Source organism: Pseudoliparis swirei, chromosome 22, assembly GCF_029220125.1.
Source record: "Pseudoliparis swirei isolate HS2019 ecotype Mariana Trench chromosome 22, NWPU_hadal_v1, whole genome shotgun sequence".
Classification (NCBI taxonomy): Eukaryota; Metazoa; Chordata; class Actinopteri; order Perciformes; family Liparidae; genus Pseudoliparis; species Pseudoliparis swirei.
In genome coordinates, this window is record NC_079409.1 from 9,265,145 (window position 1) to 9,275,716 (window position 10,572).

General features: G+C 42.3%; 1 protein-coding gene across 1 annotated transcript in view; it reads right to left on the reverse strand.

The window, feature by feature from the left end:
- The window catches only part of LOC130212945 (Wilms tumor protein 1-interacting protein), a 110,618-nt gene that overhangs the window by 46,610 nt on the left and 53,436 nt on the right, over positions 1-10,572 (reverse strand). The window lies entirely within an intron of this gene.

Sequence of the window (10,572 nt, forward strand, 5' to 3'; positions counted from 1 at the left end):
GGAAGTGTAACTGAAGCATCATATGTAATGTAGAATGTATATTGTGTCCAAATCGTGTCTAAAAAATTAAACTACTTCATATCAGCAAATATAATGCTGCCAAGAATATGATTTGTGTTTAGCAGAGGTGCTGTGGATGCCAACATGTGTCTGTCTCTGCTCCCCAGTTTGTTCCATAAATAAATATCTCAGAAACAATTGATATCTTAATAACTGTTGACTCACCATCTTCAGGTTCTGTAAACACTCATCCCAAGAGGATGAATCCCTTTTTGGGAATCTTCCTCTAATGCGAGGTTTAGTTTAAAGTGTAATGTTTTAATGATGTTGAAAAGCCCTGACATTTTCTGGAGATATTCAATGTTCCTACATCTAATGACTTTGTTGATTATTCGTCTTTCCCTCTAGTGCCACCATTAGGTCAAAATGTTAACTTGCAAAACTAATAATGATGAATTGAAAACATTTTCCCACTACAGATCCTTGTTGCTGTAAAGCCTGAACGAAATATAAGATGGGATGACTGGATTTAAGGAAGTTACACATCAAATGTTAGAATTTTCTTTGCAAATGATTACAATATGAAATGTTTCTTCACATATTTGACAAGTAAGTTTGTACTCTATAAACATATTTTTTTAAGAGACAATGTTCCTTTAGGATTAGATTATTTTTATTTCCGCAAAGTCATTTTGGTTGTTCAATACCTGAAATAATGTGTAAAGCAACATGTTTCACAATTGCACAATGACAAAAAGCATGTGCAACAGTCAAATATGCAATTGATGAGAATAAAAAGATGCAGCAATGGAATTATTCCTGTAATTCAATCATCTTAAATACATCTTGTTACGCGTGAATGCCAGATCATCTGATGCATTAAACCCCTTCCTGAAATGACCATGCACTCTTTGGTCGTGGGAGTTCCTAACGATACCCAGACATTTGTGTTGCGTATACAAACATCCTCCATGGGGGAAGCACACACTAATCCTCAAACTCAAATCCCCTCTGACCAGATGTTGCAGCTTACAGGGACAGACTGGGCATAACGTGCATGGCTATCTCATGCTCCCTAATGAAGGGATTGAACCGAGCACGCTCCCATAGTGTCTGGGACGTCGTCCATGCTCTGCTGTGATTCACTGGGACCACATCCCAACCTAATTTATGCTATGCTGTCACACATCTGTACGACGGAACTTGGAAATTGGAATATAAATGTTCAGAGAGAAAAGGAGAAGTGAGGGAACGGAGACGAGAAAAACAAACTGATGAGAAGCAGAGCGAGAAGGATGGAGAAGAAAGAGGAGAGAGCAAAGTGAGAACTCAATGAGGAGAAAGACTCAAGAAAACGGCTTCTCTTTCAAAGCAATCACTGTTTAGTTAAGGACTTCCACTGGTTATTAAACAAAAGTAGACACACACAGATCCACTCAGATTTGTGTTATACGTGGATTATTGATTTTGAACAACTTCAAAGAGAAAACAAATATATTTCATTGATGTCAACTGTATGTGTGGCGTTCCTTTAAACAAGGCCTGCTTCTTTCATGCTCCTTTAACTCCACATCATGGAAGGAATGTGAGCTAAACACACACACGCACACACACACACACACACACATGCAAGTACACAGCAGGGTCAACTACATTTTTAAATGTCCCTTGGGGTCATTTTTATTTTGCAAAAAAAACACTCCGGTGAACTGATGTAAGCAGTTGCAAGCATGCACGCACATGCACACACACACACACACACACACACACAAACACACACACACACTGCAGTCATAAGATTCAGAAAAGATCTCGGACTGATTTCTTTGAATAAGTTGAATTCTCTCAGTCAAAGCATCTTCCAGCTGTTTCTGAAATAATAGCCTCAGACATCTATCACTGACCTCCGGGTCTTTATCACATGATAAGAAAGGATTATGGGTAATTTGGCTTAATCTCTCAGCCTAATAGTTGCCGTATTGACCGAGAGGAGCAGCAGGAGTGTCAAGCATCCGAGTCTCATTCAGACAAACAAACAAATATGTTATACTTTAACACATTCCATACCAATAAGTACACATGATGACACATTGACATACAATGTGCTCAACTGGAACTGAAATATTCGTTTTCTTGGTAACACTGCATCCAGATTTTTAACATCCATGTCCAAAATCAGACAGACAGCCGCTCACTGTTTGATGACACTCAGTAGGATTAAATCAGGATTGCTGAGGTATGAGGTTGATTGCAAAGCACACCGGAGCGTAATATATTGAGCAGCAATCCTCACAGCCTGAAGCGCAGCGTTACGACACGTTTATTAAAGCCCCTGTGAAGCATGGCAGCATCGGCAGCGGGATGGAAAGCATTGCCGTGCTGCTGGGGTGAAAATGGCACGATGATATGGAGGCGATATGATCACAAGTGTGATGTAATCTGATTGGTCGGGGGCCTGCACGGAAAACGACGGCAGAGCGAGGAATGGTGTTGAAAACGAGGGCGGAGAAGACACGGAGAGGTCAGGTGAAGGAAGGGAACAGGATGTGGAGACACAGGAGGGCAGAGCGCTGACGGGAGGAAGGAGAGAAGAGGGATGACGGGCACAGATGGGAAGAGATTGGGTGGTGAAGGTGTCAAGTGGAGGAAGATTTAAACATTTTAAAAAGTTAGATGTGCTGGAAATGAGGGTACTCGCTGGGAAGGCAGGGGAGGAGAGGATAAGGGCGCGGATGTGGGATGAGAGGGAGAGAGAGAACTCTGGACAAGAGGAGAAATGCACTTACCTTGACCCTGTGCCTTAGAGGGGAAATGGGAAACCAGGACCAGCAACACCAGTGGGGTCAACAAGCACCACCTGATCTGCCCCGCTGACAACATCCTCACAGCAGCAGTCTAGACCTGCACGGAGAGAAGGAAGATCGTGTTCAGAAAAAGGAGGAATTCCAAAGCAAAGAGGGACAAAGCAAGAAGGAAATGCAGTCAGGGACAGAAAGAAAGGGGGATTTCAGTGACCATGAATGCCATTCAGCTGCAGGGAGGTTCTGTAGGTCAAGAAAACCCACCTTGCCCCAAAATCGCTGATCTGGAGTCAGTTAACTCCTGTTTAATATCCACTTTGATACAATTACAGAGCAGCAGTTTGACAGTCTAGACTGACCGCAGAGCAGCGGTTGAGCCTCCCGCCCACACTAAGGGGAAAACAGTGGAGGACATTGTTAGAGGGAGGAGGAGAAGAAATGAACAAAAGAGCTGATAGAAAAAATTATGGAGGACAAACAGTGAGAGGCGGCAGGGAGAGTTTGATTGACAGTCCATCGGGGAAACATTTCATGAGAGAACAGATCTTCTCCTCTTCTCCTTAACTCATATCTTCCTTTCACCCCCTTCTCTTTGGTCCTCTATACCTTTGCTTCACCTCCTCTGTAGGCTGCAACTTATTATTACACACGGGGGGACGGACACAGACAGACAAACTTATTATGTCTGTCCTTGAGAAACACACTCAACAATCAGTCGTGTGAAGAAAACAGCATGAGCGACAAAAGTTGTTTCTGAAATGAGTGAAGTGGAGGCAACCCTGTGGTATTACAATGACGGCCAGCTCCTTCAATTCAGACGGGGTCAGAGGGCCAGAAATATGACAATACACATTGGTCAGCATCAAATACTCCAGGAAATGGGATAGTTTGCTGTCAAGACATGAAGAGGGAAATGATAAAGATTAAATAGAAAAGATGATCCCTTGTATTCTCTCTCTAACACACACACACACACACACGCACACACGTGAGAGTTAATTGTCAAAGTGAGGTCTAATAAAAAATGTAGCTCTCTTTACTTATGTAATGAAACAAAAAATGCTAATTGCAGCTCGATCAAAATGGAGTTTCCTCTTTTCCATTCCAAATAGCAACTTTGCAACTGGTCGTGGAACCCAGGGTACAGGCGTAGTCCTCATTACAAATGAAGCAGTCTAAATATGCTCAAATCGCTTATAAAAGCTATTTGTGGAATACAGTTTGCAGACATACTCAATGACGTTAAATCACAGTAAAGACAGCGGAGGACTCTCGCATGCACTTATTGTGTTCTTGGAGAAAAAAATCTAATCCAAACTGTTCCACCTGCGAGACGGAACAACTTTGATTCACTGACCGTGTCTTCAAGGTTGGTCTTCAGTGATGATTTTGAAGTGCTGCTAAATGGTTCAATTAAAACATTGCGTTCAAATACTCCAGCGCTGCACACCTGAGACCCACACACACTCACACGTGCACAATGAATGAAATCGCCTTTACCTCTACAGTCATCAATTCAAAGCGTCCCTTTATCCCCCAAGGAAATACGAAAGACCGATTGGTTCCTCTCTTTCTTTCTTTCTTTCTTTCTTTCTCTCCGGATACAATTCGGTCGGTCCGGAGTGGGTGTTTCTCCTCTCGTTATTCAGCCATCCCTCCCTCCAGCTATTCCTCCCTGTCCCAACCCTTCCTTTCGAGAGAGAGAGAGAGAGAGAGAGAGAGAGAGAGAGAGAGAGAGAGAGAGAGAGAGAGGGGGGGGGGAGAGAGAGAGCGTGTGTGTGTGTGTGTGTGCCGCTGCGCAAAAAAACTCCGCTGTCAACCTACAGGTTTCAACCCCGCTCCAGTCCCCCGGGGCCCTTTGTGCGCCTCCGCGATCACGACGGGACTTACCGTGGGCTCATATCCGGAATCAGCGCCTTTGAAGGAGCCACATGGCGGTCGTTGCTGTTTGACTTGAGGAAAAAGTCCGGTTGCAAATGGCCCCGCGCGCTCGCAGCAGGTGCGCGCAGCGAGCCGCGATGCTAAAAGGCACCGAGGTTAGATTTACAAAAAGAAACAGGTCTCTCTATCGCCGTGAAGGCTCGTGAACCATTGAAAATGTCCATAAATATCCATATAAGTTAGAAGAATAGTTCACACCAATTCATTTTGAAATTAACCGTTTTTTAAGTGGAGCTCTGACTGCTTCTGTTCATTCATTGATGTGAGTCCATCTTTTCATTAATGTTATTCCAGAATTTTAATATTTGAGGCTGAAACCAGAGGTTGTATAGCTCTATGCCTTCTCTTCAAGTTGTCCACTATGTTCATCTGCTAATCAGGCCTATTGGATGTCAGTGAAATCAGTCAGCTGACAAGTTATATCAAAGAATGAAAATAAAGCACCTTTAGCTGCAGGCCACCGGGGTGAGAACCCTGTGACCCTGTATTGAGCACTTTTAATATAAATTGAGCATTACATTGGATCAGTCACTGCCAGCTCGTTCTTCTCTCGGGCTGGAGAAAGAGAAGACTTGAGTGTAGTTTGTAATGTGGTTTCTACAACCAGCTCCTCTGCTGGGGAAGAACTGCGTGCCTCGTCCTGAGGGGGGACGAGCAGGAGTCATGGGAAACAGAGGCTGCTGAAATGTGCCAGTGGCTGGCTGGCTGAGATGAAATGCTGAATAGCTATACACTCCAGGTGTGTCCCTGAGGCACTACACGTACACACACACACACACACACACACACACACACACTCTTAATACACATACCCATGCACTCCTTAGCCAAACAACTGACCAGATGAATACTGTAATCAAGTGGATAAGGATTCAATGTCTTCCTTCCTCCTCCAGCCTCTTCCTCTTTCCCGTTAATCTGTGTGTGGCCCGTTTGTAGCGGACCCACACACCAAATAAAAACACCACCAGCTGCCACAGCAATGCTGACGTTTTAATCGGTGAAATTAAAGCTGCAACTCACCTGGTCGAAAGGAACTCGAGGTACAAATAGGTTTCACGTTTACTAAAATAGACCATATTAAAACCCACTGTCAGCTTACTTTTGGTTTAACTTAGTATTCTGAGTGTCTGCGGTGTAAGGGGGCTTCGGTTTGACAGCTCCTCTCTGGACGCACAGGCCAACAGACCTAAAGACCTGCCCGGTGGAGGGTTGTCTCTCTTTTCCCCATCTATTCATTAGTCTTGATGTCCTGTCATTATTTAATCTTTTATTATTTATTTTCCTTCTTTTTCTCTCCCTCTTCTTAATCAATATTTCTACTTTCTGCCATCGCTGTCCATCCCCACTGTGGCTCTGTTGAATAAATGCATCGTGCATGATGGAGTTGATCCATAGGTCATTGCCCAGCTGTAAAGCAGCATAACGTTTTTAAAGTCATTGCACTGCAAATACTTTCTGTTTAGTTCTGGTACTTCTTCTTTCTACTGAGATGTTACCGTTACTGTCGCTTATACAATTTTTGTAACTCTTCTGGCCTAGACATCCTAATTTCTGTCATACTGTGTGGGACTGAGTGGTGAATCTCAGTTTCCACTTTCAACAATCGTACATATTATTCACCTCAGGAATTAGACAGATGTGTGCAGTCTGGTCGCCTCACTGTGTGTGATATGTGACAGATCTCTAAAGCCCATGGATGCTAAGGCACCAGGGGACTTTGTGGCAAGACAGTATGAAAGGTTAAAACTTGACAGCAAATTATACTCGTTCTGACACTGAGAAGGTTTAGGGAAATGTTCGGCACACGAAAGACCATTTCTTGTTTTAATTCTAAACAGTAAACACCGTTTTTAAAATGTATTTATACCCCAAGACGCAACTTTTTTGCAGAGTTTTTGTATTACAACTTTGTTAGTCACCTGTAAACGGATTTTCGGGACATCTTCATTCTTTTAGTGTTTGAAGTCGAAGAACATATTTTCGTTAAAATGAACAGACTCCACCTCATCCTCCTGCATTTCCTCTACCTTCCTATAATTATTACAAACAAGCCACCATTGTTGGCTTTGACACAAAGCATAATTTCCTGTGAGCTTATTATTTCTCCCAGGAAGCAGGACTGAACCCTTCATTTGTGTTTATAAACAGGCTCACGTTTAAGCTCGGACTGTGCGAAAGACAAATATGAGTTTCAAGGTATCAATCAGCAAAAGCACGAGAACAGCAAATGCTCTCCTCAAATGTTATTTATTAACATGAAAAAGTTTTATATCTTCAAAAATGTGACAGAAAGAAAGAAAGAAAGAAACTGCAACCTCCTGCAATTCAACAGCTGCAGCATTCAATAATATTATATTGACTATTTCATTTGATTCTTTTTGTTGAGTCAGACAATTATGCGCACACAGACATAAACACACACACACACACCCTGAACGAAAGGGAGAGAAACACACACACAGGGACAAAAGACTACGATCTGCAAACTCTAAAATTACATTTTAATAAAGACCTCTTACACATTTTGCTCTCGCACACAAACCGACACACGGATAGACCTGAAGCCCCCCCGCCCGACACTTTTAGAAGGCAGGGATAGCCCGAGGCGTGGGGGGCTTAGCATCACTGTCACTGCGTCATTCACACACTCACAATGAGCTGCATTTAAACAAGCAAAATAAACATGGTTTGTTTGTCTTGTAGACTAAAGCAAAAGACCTGGACAAGTTCAAGTAGAGTTGACAAATATAAGGGCTCGCACACACACACACACACACACACACACACAGACACACACCGTGTTAATAACAAGCTTCAGGTTAATATGAGGGCAGCAGCTGGCTGAAGTGACCGCAGCCTACTGATTAGACCAACCAGTCACAGTTATTAGCCAGCTTGTCATCTGGTACCAGGCCTGCCGTTCCCAAAGGTGCTAACCGGACAGCTCTTACGGTAATGATACCTTTTCCAACTGGTCGTTGTGGAACGAGTGTGATTTATCTGCTAGACAGTATTTTATTTGTGGTAAAAGACAAGTACTTAGGTACTCAAAAAAAGGTATCTGTAATATGCAGAGCACATTCACCAGAGCCATCTGGTGGTTGTTTCATCCCGGGAGTCGGGACGGTAATGGTCTGTGCGCCACTTTAGTCCAGACTAAAATAATTAATAACTAGATTGACATGTAATTTGGTGAATATTTTCATTGTCACATCAAGATGAATTGAAATATCTTTGGTGGTTCTTTATCTTTCGATCTCGCATCATCATCATCTGATCAATATGTCCAGATAATTGGTTTATGACTAAATATCTGCACAACTAATGACATCTCAACTTTACTTTGTGAATGTACTTATAAGCAAATGGTAAGCTTGTTAACGCATAAAATAAAGATTGCGAAAAAGGTAAAAACTGTAACGGTGACATTAGTCCTGTTTTTATGTCTCCAGTCCCGAGGACGTTGTCCATGAATCTACTCAATGTGTACATGGTCCAACAAGCTGTATAGATGACCGTTTAGTACATGGTTGAGATCCAGCAATGAAGCAATAGAAAAGTCAGATTGGTAGGACTGTGAATCAGTCTCCTCTCACTCATGCACCTGCATCCTAATCAGGCCCAGCAAAAAGGTGTTCCACTGCCCATAAAGCATCAAATGGAGTTGTGATTTCCTGTCTCAGCAATTGGTAAATGACGTTTTGCAAAGGAACCGCCAGTTGAAAAGAGGTGGGTTACTACTAGTCACTACCAGTGACTAGCCAATTTCCCAGAGCTGGCAGACACAGTCCAAGAAGCATTTGTCTGGTGGCTATAATGCCTGCTTGCTGTGACTTGTCCTGAGCTCCTTGCCTGTGGGGAGGGAAGTGGAGGACAAGAGACAGTTCCCTTGAAAACACTGTAATCGTGCCTCAAAGGCATTCAGTCCATCAGCCTGAGCACTGAAACATTCCTCTGCTTCAGTCTTTCCTTTTCTATGCTTCTCCTCTGTGATAATAGTCAAAAAGCTCTACATTTACTTCAAGTAATAACACAGATAACCTCGCTTATTGTGTCAAAAAGATAATTAAACTTCAAAGAATATTGTGTTCCAGGTAATCTTATTTCCTCTTCTAGATATTACATTATGTGCTCTGCCATAATGTAATGTGTGCCATAATATAAAAAAAGGATATGGGAAATATATAAAATAGCCTGAAACCATATATTCAATATCACCCAGCATTAAGATAAACACAGTGTGCTTGAAAAGACAAAGAGTGCCAACACGGGGAATGAAAACACATTTATTTTATATTTTAAGGGTGGCTTTTTAAAAACTATATCGCTGGTTTGACGGTTTGTTTGCTGAATAACATTCAATTATTTAAACATTTTCATAAACATTGAGTCAGGCTGGAAATAAGTGAGAAATGGTGTTGTCCTCGTCCTCGTCGAACTCTGAAACCAAATCTGAATGAATCCAATGCTTTCAATGCAACTCATATTTCTCCTGAACGCTCTTATTTTGTCATAAGAGGGATTTTTTAATGTGCATTAATAATTTGAGTTTGGCTTGTAACGTGTGCATTTGTGTTGCTTTAATTGGGCCAACTGGGCTTTTCAACCCTTGATATGATTTTATAATGTATGCTACTTTGGGCTTCTCCCAGTGCGTTGGCCCCAGTTGGAATTGGACTCAGTAACCTAAACTGTGCAATTGCGATTCTTTATGTATCAACACATTATTCTCTAAAGGCCCCTTGAAAAGAACAACATGTATTAATTACACCTCTACTCCAAAAACACCATCACTCTTTGCCACACGTTGGTTCCAACACAAATAACTTTGAATAACTGAATTTAGAATTGGAAACAGAAAAAAATCCACATTGTAAGTAACGGTTTGCCGCTTTGCACTTATTCTGTTAAATAAACATATTTCTTATCAGTTCAGCGTCGACCACCCTGCAGGCTGTCGCACTGTGTGTGTGTGTGTGTGTGTGTGTGTAAAAATGTATAATATCCTGTGTGTATGTATCACTCTGTTTACTGAGCAGAAAGACACACAGACAAATAGATAAATGGACGGAGGCGACCTGAAGGTTGGCTGCTGAGCTAATCAATGGACGTGCGAATGCAATGAACAGGTGGATGAAAGGTGGCGCCTGCCTCATCTGATAAGGCCTTTCCAGTTAGTGTATCTGTCAGTCTTCCTTGTGGATATAAGGATGGAAAAGAGAGAGAGACGAAGAGAGAGAAAGAGAGAGAGAGAGAGAGAAGCATAACTGGGTGCCTGTGGAACTACAACATGACAAAACTGTGTCATTCAACAATAAATTCATTTTCAACACACCTTCATTATTGTCATTATTTTAGATGTGTGTGCAGTCAAGAATGTCAGTCCAGGTGAAACCTGTAGACCATGCAGCTACGCAGTTTGAATAGAAATACGACTAGAATAAATAAGTAATGACATTAGAGCAGGTACCAAATAGACTTGATGAATGACTGAGACCAGACATTAACAATAACAATGTCAGTGGAACATCTACTCCTCGAGTGCAGAGGTGTTTTATTCCTGTGGATCGTATTCACCAAGTGGAAAAAAACCTCTGGTCGCTTGCTGAAATATATACAATTGTCCACAGAAGACAACTAGCTGAGCGATGGTGGGACTCGTTGTGCATTCAGCGCAGATATTGAGCTACAATACTGCAGCGCACCCTGCTGGTAGCGTTTGGGTAGTACGTCTTACAAATAAAGAGAGGGGGGCGTCATTTCACTTTTAAACAATCTAGGAGGGGCAGAAACGGTCCGCGGACGTTCTGCTGGTCTGTTTTATCAT